At 53.2% G+C, this 12,210-nt stretch overlaps 1 protein-coding gene across 1 annotated transcript in view; it reads right to left on the reverse strand.

Moving 5' to 3' along the window:
- LOC148505664 (uncharacterized) overlaps positions 1-2,906 on the reverse strand; it is a 282,403-nt gene extending 279,497 nt beyond the window's left edge. Inside the window, exon 1 of the mRNA XM_088447901.1 lies at positions 2,791-2,906. The gene's annotated coding sequence lies outside the window, so the exon portion shown is untranslated. The remainder of the gene's footprint in view (positions 1-2,790) is intronic.
- Positions 2,907-12,210: the final 9,304 nt, after the last annotated feature.

Below are 12,210 nucleotides of genomic sequence, written 5' to 3' on the forward strand. Positions count from 1 at the left end.
AGTACAGCAGCCTCACACCAGAGGCTGCTCCAGCTGTATAATAGCCAGGAATCAGGGCTTACTCCCCTTGTAGTACAGTAACCTGACACCAGAGTCTGCTCCAGCTGTATAATAGCCAGGAATCAGGGCCTGCTCCCCTTGTAGTACAGTAACATAACACCAGAGTCTGCTCCAGCTGTATAATAGCCAGGAATCAGGGCCTGCTCCCCTTGTAGTACAGCACCTGACACCAGAGTCTGCTCCAGCTGTATAATAGCCAGGAATCACAGCCTGCTCCCCTTGTAGTACAGCACCTGACACCAGAGTCTGCTCCAGCTGTATAATAGCCAGGAAACAGGGCCTGCTCACCTTGCAGTACAGCAGCCTGACACCAGAGTCTGCTCCAGCTGTGTAATAGCCAGGAATCAGGGCCTGCTCCCCTTGTAGTACAGCACCTGACACCAGAGGCTGCTCCAGCTGTATAATAGCGAGTACTCATGTCTGGTACCCTTGTAACCTTACACTAGAGTCTGCTCCAGCTGTATAATAGCCAGGAATCAGGGCCTGCTCCCCTTGTAGTACAGCAGCCTGATACCAGAGTCTGCTCCAGCTGTATAATAGCCAGGAATCAGGGCCTGCTCCCCTTGTAGTACAGCAACCTGACACCAGAGTCTGCTCCAGCTGTATAATAGCCAGGAATCAGGGCCTGCTCCCCTTGTAGTACAGCAACCTGACACCAGAGTCTGCTCCAGCTGTATAATAGCCAGGAATCAGGGCCTGCTCCCCTTGTAGTACAGTAACCTGACACCAGAGTCTGCTCCAGCTGTATATTAGCCAAGAATCAGGGCCTGCTCCCCTTGTAGTACAGCAACTTGACACCAGAGTCTGTTCCAGCTGTATAATAGCCAGGAATCAGGGCCTGCTCCCCTTGTAGTACAGCAGCCTCACACCAGAGTCTGCTCCAGCTGTATAATAGCCAGGAATCAGGGCCTGCTCCCCTTGTAGTACAGCACCTGACACCAGAGTCTGCTCCAGCTGTATAATAGCCAGGAATCAGGGCCTGCTCCCCTTGTGTAGTACAGCACCTGACACCAGAGGCTGCTCCAGCTGTAAAATAGCCAGGAATCAGGGCCTGCTCCCCTTGTAGTACAGCAGCCTCACACCAGAGGCTGCTCCAGCTGTATAATAGCCAGGAATCAGGGCTTACTCCCCTTGTAGTACAGTAACCTGACACCAGAGTCTGCTCCAGCTGTATAATAGCCAAGAATCAGGGCCTGCTCCCCTTGTAGTACAGTAACATAACACCAGAGTCTGCTCCAGCTGTATAATAGCCAGGAATCAGGGCCTGCTCCCCTTGTAGTACAGCACCTGACACCAGAGTCTGCTCCAGCTGTATAATAGCCAGGAATCACAGCCTGCTCCCCTTGTAGTACAGCACCTGACACCAGAGTCTGCTCCAGCTGTATAATAGCCAGGAAACAGGGCCTGCTCACCTTGCAGTACAGCAGCCTGACACCAGAGTCTGCTCCAGCTGTGTAATAGCCAGGAATCAGGGCCTGCTCCCCTTGTAGTACAGCACCTGACACCAGAGGCTGCTCCAGCTGTATAATAGCGAGTACTCATGTCTGGTACCCTTGTAACCTTACACTAGAGTCTGCTCCAGCTGTATAATAGCCAGGAATCAGGGCCTGCTCCCCTTGTAGTACAGCAACCTGACACCAGAGTCTGCTCCAGCTGTATAATAGCCAGGAATCAGGGCCTGCTCCCCTTGTAGTACAGCAACCTGACACCAGAGTCTGCTCCAGCTGTATAATAGCCAGGAATCAGGGCCTGCTCCCCTTGTAGTACAGTAACATAACACCAGAGTCTGCTCCAGCTGTATAATAGCCAGGAATCAGGGCCTCCTCCCCTTGTAGTACAGCACCTGACACCAGAGTCTGCTCCAGCTGTATAATAGCCAGGAATCACAGCCTGCTCCCCTTGTAGTACAGCACCTGACACCAGAGTCTGCTCCAGCTGTATAATAGCCAGGAAACAGGGCCTGCTCACCTTGCAGTACAGCAGCCTGACACCAGAGTCTGCTCCAGCTGTGTAATAGCCAGGAATCAGGGCCTGCTCCCCTTGTAGTACAGCACCTGACACCAGAGGCTGCTCCAGCTGTATAATAGCGAGTACTCATGTCTGGTACCCTTGTAACCTTACACTAGAGTCTGCTCCAGCTGTATAATAGCCAGGAATCAGGGCCTGCTCCCCTTGTAGTACAGCAACCTGACACCAGAGTCTGCTCCAGCTGTATAATAGCCAGGAATCAGGGCCTGCTCCCCTTGTAGTACAGCAACCTGACACCAGAGTCTGCTCCAGCTGTATAATAGCCAGGAATCAGGGCCTGCTCCCCTTGTAGTACAGTAACATAACACCAGAGTCTGCTCCAGCTGTATAATAGCCAGGAATCAGGGCCTGCTCCCCTTGTAGTACAGCACCTGACACCAGAGTCTGCTCCAGCTGTATAATAGCCAGGAATCACAGCCTGCTCCCCTTGTAGTACAGCACCTGACACCAGAGTCTGCTCCAGCTGTATAATAGCCAGGAAACAGGGCCTGCTCACCTTGCAGTACAGCAGCCTGACACCAGAGTCTGCTCCAGCTGTGTAATAGCCAGGAATCAGGGCCTGCTCCCCTTGTAGTACAGCACCTGACACCAGAGGCTGCTCCAGCTGTATAATAGCCAGGAATCAGGGCCTGCTCCCCTTGTAGTACAGCAGCCTCACACCAGAGACTGCTCATCCTATAGACTAATAATAAATATCATTACCTGCTGCCAGACACAACAATGCCTTCTCTCAGTCCTATTTTCTTGTGGGAATGTTACAAGGAAGACAGAGCTCAGACCAAGACAAAATGGCCGCAACACCTAAAAAAAAAAAAAAAAACATTACTGACTAGTATACAAGGAAATGGCCGCCGATCTCCGGCACTGAGGACATCTATAGAATGAAAATTTACAAACTGTGTTACAAAGTGCAATACATCGCGTCTCTTAGCAGTTGACTGATATTAACGGCAGCCAATCATGTCCAGGCAAACTAGACGGCTCCGCCTACCCACCGCCGCTGCTGCTAGCCAAACCAATCAAAACACGTCTAGTGAATAGTAACTTGGTCTGACCGGTCACAGCTTCATCAATAGAAGAGACGCCTTTAGCTACAATTAGTGTCCTTATGTGAGGTGATCGACGGCTATTTCCTCTTATTGTAACAAAGAGGGCGGGTCACAGGGAGATAAGGAGTCCAAGCCTAGGGATGGACATGAGTGGTTTTTCATCGATAGTCAAAAACTATGGCGCCATCGGTGGTAACCATCGATGGCCACCGCTGCCGGGTGCACTGCCTGGCAAGCCGTGGGCCAATCGAAAAATGGGTTGTGGAGCTTAGTGGCTCGCCAGGGCGCAGGGCTAAGCTACGAGTCAGAAGCAAAAAAAAAAAAATCATTGGGTTCACTTTGCCATCGATGGCAGAAAATCATCGACCATTGGTTGTAAACCAGTATTTGTAAACTGCCAATGGTCGATGGACATTCCTAGTCCAGCCCTCATCACTCCTATACCGTCCTATCCAGCCCTCATCACTCCTATACCGTGCTGTCCATCCCTCGTCACCGCTATACCGTCCTGTCCTTCCCTCGTCACTCCTATACCGTCCTGACCATCCCACGTCACCCCTATACCGTCCTGTCCAGCCCCCGTTCACCCCTATACCGTCCTGTCCATCCCTCGTCACCCCTATATCCTCCTGTCCATCCCTCGTCACTCCTATAACGTCCTGTCCATCCCTCATCACTCCTATACCGTCCTGTCCATCCCTCCTCAGTCCTATACCGTCCTGTCCATCCCTCCGCACTCCTATACCGTCCTGTCCATCCCACGTCACTCCTATACCGTCCTGTCCATCCCTCGTCACTCCTATACCGTCCTGTCCATCCCTCGTCACTCCTATACCGTCCTGTCCATCCCACGTCACTCCTATACCGTCCTGTCCATCCCTCGTCACTCCTATACCGTCCTGTCCATCCCACGTCACTCCTATACCGTCCTGTCCATCCCTCGTCACTCCTATACCGTCCTGTCCATCCCTCGTCACTCCTATACCGTCCTGTCCATCCCACGTCACTCCTATACCGTCCCTGTCCAGCCCTCCTCACTCCTATACCGTCCTGTCCATCCCTCATCACGTCCTGTCCATCCCTCGTCACCCCTATACCGTCCTGTCCTTCCCTCATCACTCCTATAACGTGCTGTCCATCCCTCGTCACCGCTATACCGTCCTGTCCATCCCTCATCACCCCTATACCGTCCTGTCCATCCCACATCACTCCTATACCGTCCTATCCAGCCCTCATCACTCCTATACCGTGCTATCCATCCCTCGTCACCGCTATACCGTCCTGTCCTTCCCTCGTCACTCCTATACCGTCCTGTACAGCCCTCGTCACTCCTATACTGTCCTGTCCATCCCACATCACTCCTATACCGTCCTGTCCATCCCTCGTCACCCCTATACCGTCCTGACCATCCCACGTCACCCCTATACCGTCCTGTCCAGCCCTCATCACTCCTATACCGTGCTGTCCATCCCTCGTCACCGCTATACCGTCCTGTCCTTCCCTCATCACTCCTATACCGTCCTGTCCATCCCACGTCACTCCTATACCGTCCTGTCCATCCCTCGTCACTCCTATACCGTCCTGTCCAGCCATCGTCACTCCTATACTGTCCTGTCCAGCCCTCCTCACTCCTATACCGTCCTGTCCATCCCTCATCACGTCCTGTCCATCCCTCGTCACCCCTATACCGTCCTGTCCATCCCACATCACTCCTATACCGTCCTGTCCTTCCCTCATCACTCCTATAACGTGCTGTCCATCCCTCGTCACCGCTATACCGTCCTGTCCATCCCTCATCACCCCTATACCGTCCTGTCCATCCCACATCACTCCTATACCGTCCTATCCAGCCCTCATCACTCCTATACCGTGCTATCCATCCCTCGTCACCGCTATACCGTCCTGTCCTTCCCTCGTCACTCCTATACCATCCTGTCCAGCCCTCGTCACTCCTATACTGTCCTGTCCATCCCACATCACTCCTATACCGTCCTGTCCATCCCTCGTCACCCCTATACCGTCCTGACCATCCCACGTCACCCCTATACCGTCCTATCCAGCCCTCATCACTCCTATACCGTGCTATCCATCCCTCGTCACCGCTATACCGTCCTGTCCTTCCCTCATCACTCCTATAACGTGCTGTCCATCCCTCGTCACCGCTATACCGCCCTGTCCTTCCCTCTTCACTCCTATACCGTCCTGTCCATCCCTCATCACCCCTATACCGTCCTGTCCATCCCACATCACTCCTATACCGTCCTATCCAGCCCTCATCACTCCTATACCGTGCTATCCATCCCTTGTCACCGCTATACCGTCCTGTCCTTCCCTCGTCACTCCTATACCGTCGTCACTTCTATACCGTCCTGTCCATCCCTCGTCACTCCAATACCGTCCTGTCCATCCCTCATCACCCCTATACCGTCCTGACCATCCCACGTCACCCCTATACCGTCCTGTCCAGCCCTCGTTCACCCCTATACCGTCCTGTCCATCCCTCGTCACCCCTATACCCTCCTGTCCATCCCTCGTCACTCCTATAACGTCCTGTCCATCCCTCGTCACTCCTATAATGTACTGTCCATCCCTCGTCACTCCTATACCGTCCTGTCCAGCCCTCCTCACTCCTATACCGTCCTGTCCATCCCTCCTCACTCCTATACCGTCCTGTCCAGCCCTCATTACTCCTATACCGTCCTGTCCATCCCTCCTCAGTCCTATACCGTCCTGTCCAGCCCTCATCACTCCTATACCGTCCTGTCCATCCCTCCTCACTCCTATACCGTCCTGTCCATCCCTCCGCACTCCTATACCGTCCTGTCCATCCCTCGTCACTCCTATAACGTCCTGTCCATCCCTCGTCACTCCTATAATGTACTGTCCATCCCTCGTCACTCCTATACCGTCCTGTCCAGCCCTCCTCACTCCTATACCGTCCTGTCCATCCCTCCTCACTCCTATACCATCCTGTCCAGCCCTCATTACTCCTATACCGTCCTGTCCATCCCTCCTCAGTCCTATACCGTCCTGTCCAGCCATCGTCACTCCTATACTGTCCTGTCCAGCCCTCCTCACTCCTATACCGTCCTGTCCATCCCTCATCACGTCCTGTCCATCCCTCGTCACCCCTATACCGTCCTGTCCTTCCCTCATCACTCCTATAACGTGCTGTCCATCCCTCGTCACCGCTATACCGCCCTGTCCTTCCCTCATCACTCCTATACCGTCCTGTCCATCCCTCATCACCCCTATACCGTCCTGTCCATCCCACATCACTCCTATACCGTCCTATCCAGCCCTCATCACTCCTATACCGTGCTATCCATCCCTTGTCACCGCTATACCGTCCTGTCCTTCCCTCGTCACTCCTATACCGTCGTCACTTCTATACCGTCCTGTCCATCCCTCGTCACTCCAATACCGTCCTGTCCATCCCTCATCACCCCTATACCGTCCTGACCATCCCACGTCACCCCTATACCGTCCTGTCCAGCCCTCGTTCACCCCTATACCGTCCTGTCCATCCCTCGTCACCCCTATACCCTCCTGTCCATCCCTCGTCACTCCTATAACGTCCTGTCCATCCCTCGTCACTCCTATAATGTACTGTCCATCCCTCGTCACTCCTATACCGTCCTGTCCAGCCCTCCTCACTCCTATACCGTCCTGTCCATCCCTCCTCACTCCTATACCGTCCTGTCCAGCCCTCATTACTCCTATACCGTTCTGTCCATCCCTCCTCAGTCCTATACCGTCCTGTCCAGCCCTCATCACTCCTATACCGTCCTGTCCATCCCTCCTCACTCCTATACCGTCCTGTCCATCCCTCCGCACTCCTATACCGTCCTGTCCATCCCTCGTCACTCCTATACCGTCCTGTCCATCCCACGTCACTCCTATACCGTCCTGTCCATCCCTCGTCACTCCTATACCGTCCTGTCCATCCCACGTCACTCCTATACCGTCCTGTCCATCCCTCGTCACTCCTATACCGTCCTGTCCAGCCCTCATGACTCCTATACCGTCCTGTCCAGCCCTCATCACTCCTATACTGTCCTGTCCATCCCTCATCACGTCCTGTACATCCCTCGTCACTCCTACACCGTCCTGTCCATCCCTCCTCACTCCTATACCGTCCTGTCCATCCTCCTCACTCCTATACCGTCCTGTCCATCCCTCCTCACTCCTATACCGTCCTGTCCATCCCTCCTCACTCCTATACCGTCCTGCCCATCCCTCACTCCTATACCGTCCTGTCCATCCCTCCTCACTCATATACCGTCCTGTCCATCCCTCCTCACTCATATACCATCCGGTCCATCCATCCTCACTCCTATACCGTCCTGTCCATCCCTCGTCGCTCCTATACCGTCCTGTCCATCCCACGTCACTCCTATACCGTCCTGTCCATCCCTCCTCACTCCTATACCGTCCTGTCCATCCCTCGTCACTCCTATACCGTCCTGTCCATCCCACGTCACTCCTATACCGTCCTGTCCATCCCTCCTCACTCCTATACCGTCCTGTCCATCCCACGTCACTCCTATACCGTCCTGTCCATCCCTCCTCACTCCTATACCGTCCTGTCCATCCCTCCTCACTCCTATACCATCCTGTCCATCCCTCCTCCTATACCGTCCTGTCCATCCCTCGTCACTCCTATACCGTCCTGTCCAGCCCTCGTCACCCCTATACCATGCTGTCCATCTCTCGTCACCGCTATACCGTCCTGTCCAGCCCTCGTCACTCCTATACTGTCCTGTCCATCCCTCTTCACCCCTATACCGTCCTGAACATCCCACGTCACCCCTATACCATCCTGTCCAGCCCACGTCACCCCTATACCGTCCTGTCCATCCCTCGTCACCCCTATATCCTCCTGTCCATCCCTCGTCACTCCTTTACCATCCTGTCCAGCCCTCGTTCACCCCTATACCGTCCTGTCCAGCCCTCGTCACCCCTATACCCTCCTGTCCATCCCTCGTCACTCCTATAACGTCCTGTCCATCCCTCATCACTCCTATAACGTCCTGTCCATCCCTCCTCACTCCTATACCGTCCTGTCCAGCCCTCGTCACTCCTATACCGTCCTGTCCATCTCTCCTCACTCCTATACCGTCCTGTCCAGCCCTCATCACTTCTATACCGCCCTGTCCAGCCCTCATCACTCCTATACCGTCCTGTCCAGCCATCACCACTCCTATACCGTCCTGTCCATCCCTCCTCACTCCTATACCGTCCTGTCCAGCCCTCATCACTCCTATACCGTCCTGTCCATCCCTCCTCAGTCCTATACCGTCCTGTCCAGCCCTCATCACTCCTATACCATCCTGTCCATCCCTCCTCACTCCTATACCATCCTGTCCATCCCTCATCACTCCAATACCTTCTTGTCCAGCCCTGGTCACTCCTTTACCGTCCTGTCCATCCCTCGTCACTCCTATACCGTCCTGTCCATCCCTCGTAACTCCAATACCTACCTGTCCAGCCCTGATCACTCCTTTACCGTCCTGTCCAGCCAGCATCACTCCTATAGTGTTCTACAGGGATCTTGGTACAATATTTTCTACCAACATATCTCTCCTCTTAGTAATCGCTGTTAGTCATATAGAACATTATTCTTTTTAATAACCACTGCCAAGCAAGACAGTTGTTTGTTAGTTTTTATTTTTCATCATCTTATCCAAACATTTTGGTGTAATAAAGGGAGGGGGAAACAGAAGAGAAGTAAGATAATGGGTACAAAGGGTATAACATATCCATGAAGCAAAATAATCTTGCCAACCATTCAGTATGATGGCGTTAATTCAGCTATCAGCCATGAGCACTATAATCACACACAAGGGAAGAGAACTAGCTAAGGGAGCATATTAATCATGATCCAAGGTGCATCGGAAGAGGGGGATTGTGATATGTCATTAAGGTGAACAGATGGAGAAGTTATCTGCTTTATTATCATCTACCCTGTGCTCCATCTTGTAAGTGAGCCATATCGCTTCCTTTATGAAAGAGATGATGGGATTGTAGCCTTCCAGTTGTGCGTGATCCATCCTTCCACTCCATTGAGAATAGTCATTTTGATTCTCTTTTGTGAGAGAGATCTAGGTCAGGGGTGTCAAAACTTTTTTCCTGGAGCGCCATATTAAAAAAAAACAAATGTCTTTGAATGGAGGACCACAAATGTTTTTGCAAAGTTTCTCTCCCAGCAATTAGGGAAAGTTTTCTTAGCAAAGTAAATATAAACTTAAGAAACACTAAAACTAATAAAATAAATGTATTGAACTAAAGGGATGTGATTAATATCCATATGATAGGGATACTGAATTCCGAAATCCCTGTAACGGAATCCTGATCACCAAGAGAACCCCGGCGCCGGAATCCCGACATGACTGGGGATGCCAACGTCGGAAACTGGCAGCCGGCATCCTGATCGTAAGGAGACCGGGGCAAGGTAAGAATCAGCCGCGGGGGGGCCCCCCAGGGGGACTTAGTGTTAGGCTGCTGGAAGGGGGAGGTTAGGGTTAGGCACTAAGGGGCCAATTCCGACCCGGACGCTAAGCCGCGATCGCTCACATCCAAAAGGGGCCGGGTATGCAAATTCCGCGGTCACACTGTCTGGTGTAAGGATGCCCTCTATGTCTTAGAGAGCGACGGCAGAGCGAGCGCACGCAGGTGTCAAGACGCCCACCTTTCTTTCTTAGCACACCTCATCTCCAGGAAGTGTCTGATTAATCAGTAACATCGAGAACTATCGGAGCTGCACGCAGCACTTGAGGTAGACCCTACCCCGCCGCAAGCACTGCGATCACTGCAGGCTGAAATACAACCAGGTGACCTGTACAATGATGCTTCCATGCTGATTACAGATGCCCATTAAACACCGTTTTGACGCCCAGACATGCCTGCGTTCGCACTCCCCTATTCACAAGCACCTTCCCGTTACCACCCACAAACGGCGCTATCTGTCACTCAAAGTAGCGCTCAGTCTGTGTACTACGAGAGCACGATTCCCGGCTGCAGTGGCTGGCTTGCACACGCACTGCGACGCATGCGCAGATGGACGACAATCGGCCATAGCGAGCAAACGCGGCTTAGCATCCGGATCTGAATCGGTCCCTAAAGGAGGAGGGTTAGTTTTAGCCACTTACCGGGAGGGTAAGGGGGCAAACAGGACAGGGGAACAGTACTCACCATTCTCCTGTCAAGTTTACAACCATCGGGATGCCGCAGTCACTGTACTGACAGCCGCCATCTCCTCCGTCTGTATTTTATACCGATTCTGGGCCTGATTCAGAGCCACTCGTAAGCGGCAGCTCGTTCGCTCCGAGCGATGTTAGCCCAACTGCGCATGCGTACGGATCGTTATACGCATGCGCGAACCAGTCAGTGCGGTCGAAATTCATGTGCTCGCTAAATAGCGAATGCCTGACAATTTGAGTGACAGAATGAGGCGTATGTGGGTGGTAACAGGGGAAGGTGCTTGAAAACGGGGAGTGGAGATCAGAACGCAGGCGTGCTTAAAGGTCAAAACGGGCGTTTTATGGGTGTGCATAATTAATACAGCAGCGTCATTGACCACGTCACTGGGTTATTTTATAGCCAGAACTGCTCGCAAAGTTGTGGTAGCAAAAACCAACCAAAAGAATAGCGAGCAGTTCATACCCTGTTCGATGTACTCGATTAATCTAATAAATAGCGGACATGACGTAGGATGCGAGCGGCCAGGAGCGTAGTTTCCCAAAAAACGACTGCAAGTTTTGTACGCTCGTTCAGACCTAGAGGCGTGAACAGACCGCAAACAGCGAACGGTTCATTTGAATAGCCGGCCCTATTTTCAGGACGAGCGAGCGCTAATTGCGTCCGGCTCTGAATCAGGGCCTCTGAACTAAACATATTTTTGTGATTATAGATCTGTTTTCTTCACTGTGATGAGATGCTATACTAACTCTGACAGTGGGGTTGTGACTTCAGATGGAAGTCCCTGGTCTCTGGGCCTGATTCAGACCCGCTCGCAAGTGGGTCAATTGTTAGGCAGTGCGCACGCTCCGGGGCTCGCTACAAACGGGGCGGCTGTCGATGTTGACAGCTCGCCCCGTTTTGTAGGCGGGGAGGGGGCGAAGGTACGCCTGCCGTTTGTGGGAGGCACCACTGACATCACCAGTGTCCCTACCACAAGGGTCTCGTCGCAAGCCCCTATGGTCGCGACAATTGCGACCATCACCTAGCCGCTCACAAAAGCTGTGGGTGGTCACCCACAGCTTAGCGAGCGGCCAAGAGGGGCCCGCCCTGACTCAGAGCGAGCGCTCGCTTTTTGCGAGCGCCTCTGAATCAGGCCCTCTATCCCCTCAGATACTGTCCCTCAGATAACGGGGGAGGTCTCTATTCTTCTCATATTATAGTCCCGTAATGACTGTGGGCTGTGATATCCTGAGGTTATGGTCCTAGTATCTGTCCTCAGATAAAGGCTCGGGCCTCACTCTCTCCTCCAGGTTCTCATACTCCAATATTCCCTCTCATATACAATTCCCAGTGCCTAAGGCACCAGTCTCTAATCTAATCGAACACACGGGTCTTGGTTCAGACCCACTTGCGAGCGCGTCGATGGTGGCCCAGTAGGCATGCGCACGATGGAGCCGGCTCCGTCGTGCGCATGCGCGAGACCCGGATAGCGACAGGCAAACCGTCGCTCAGGGTCTCGTACCAAAGGGGACGTGCTGTCGATGTTGAGTGACAGCACGCCCCCTTTGGTGGGTGGGCTGGGGGAGTTGCTGCCCAAACTGAGGCGTTCCCATGTGAATGCCTCCGTTTGGGGGCGGCCCCACTGACATCACGAGTGATGTCAGTGGGAGAGATTTCGGCTCTGTGAGAGCCCGAAATCTCTCTGGGGCTTGCAGCAACGAGACCCTACCACAAGGGTCTCGTCGCAAGCCCGATGGTCTTGACCATCGCGATCATCTTCCTGGCCGCTCACTATAGCTGTGGGTCGTCACCCACAGCTATTTGAGCGGCCATCAGGCCGCTCTAAAAAACAAGAAGGCCGGCCCTGATTCAGAGCGAGCGCTCTGTCAGA

Source organism: Taudactylus pleione, unplaced genomic scaffold, assembly GCF_031769625.1.
Source record: "Taudactylus pleione unplaced genomic scaffold, aTauple2 ptg000445l, whole genome shotgun sequence".
Classification (NCBI taxonomy): Eukaryota; Metazoa; Chordata; class Amphibia; order Anura; family Myobatrachidae; genus Taudactylus; species Taudactylus pleione.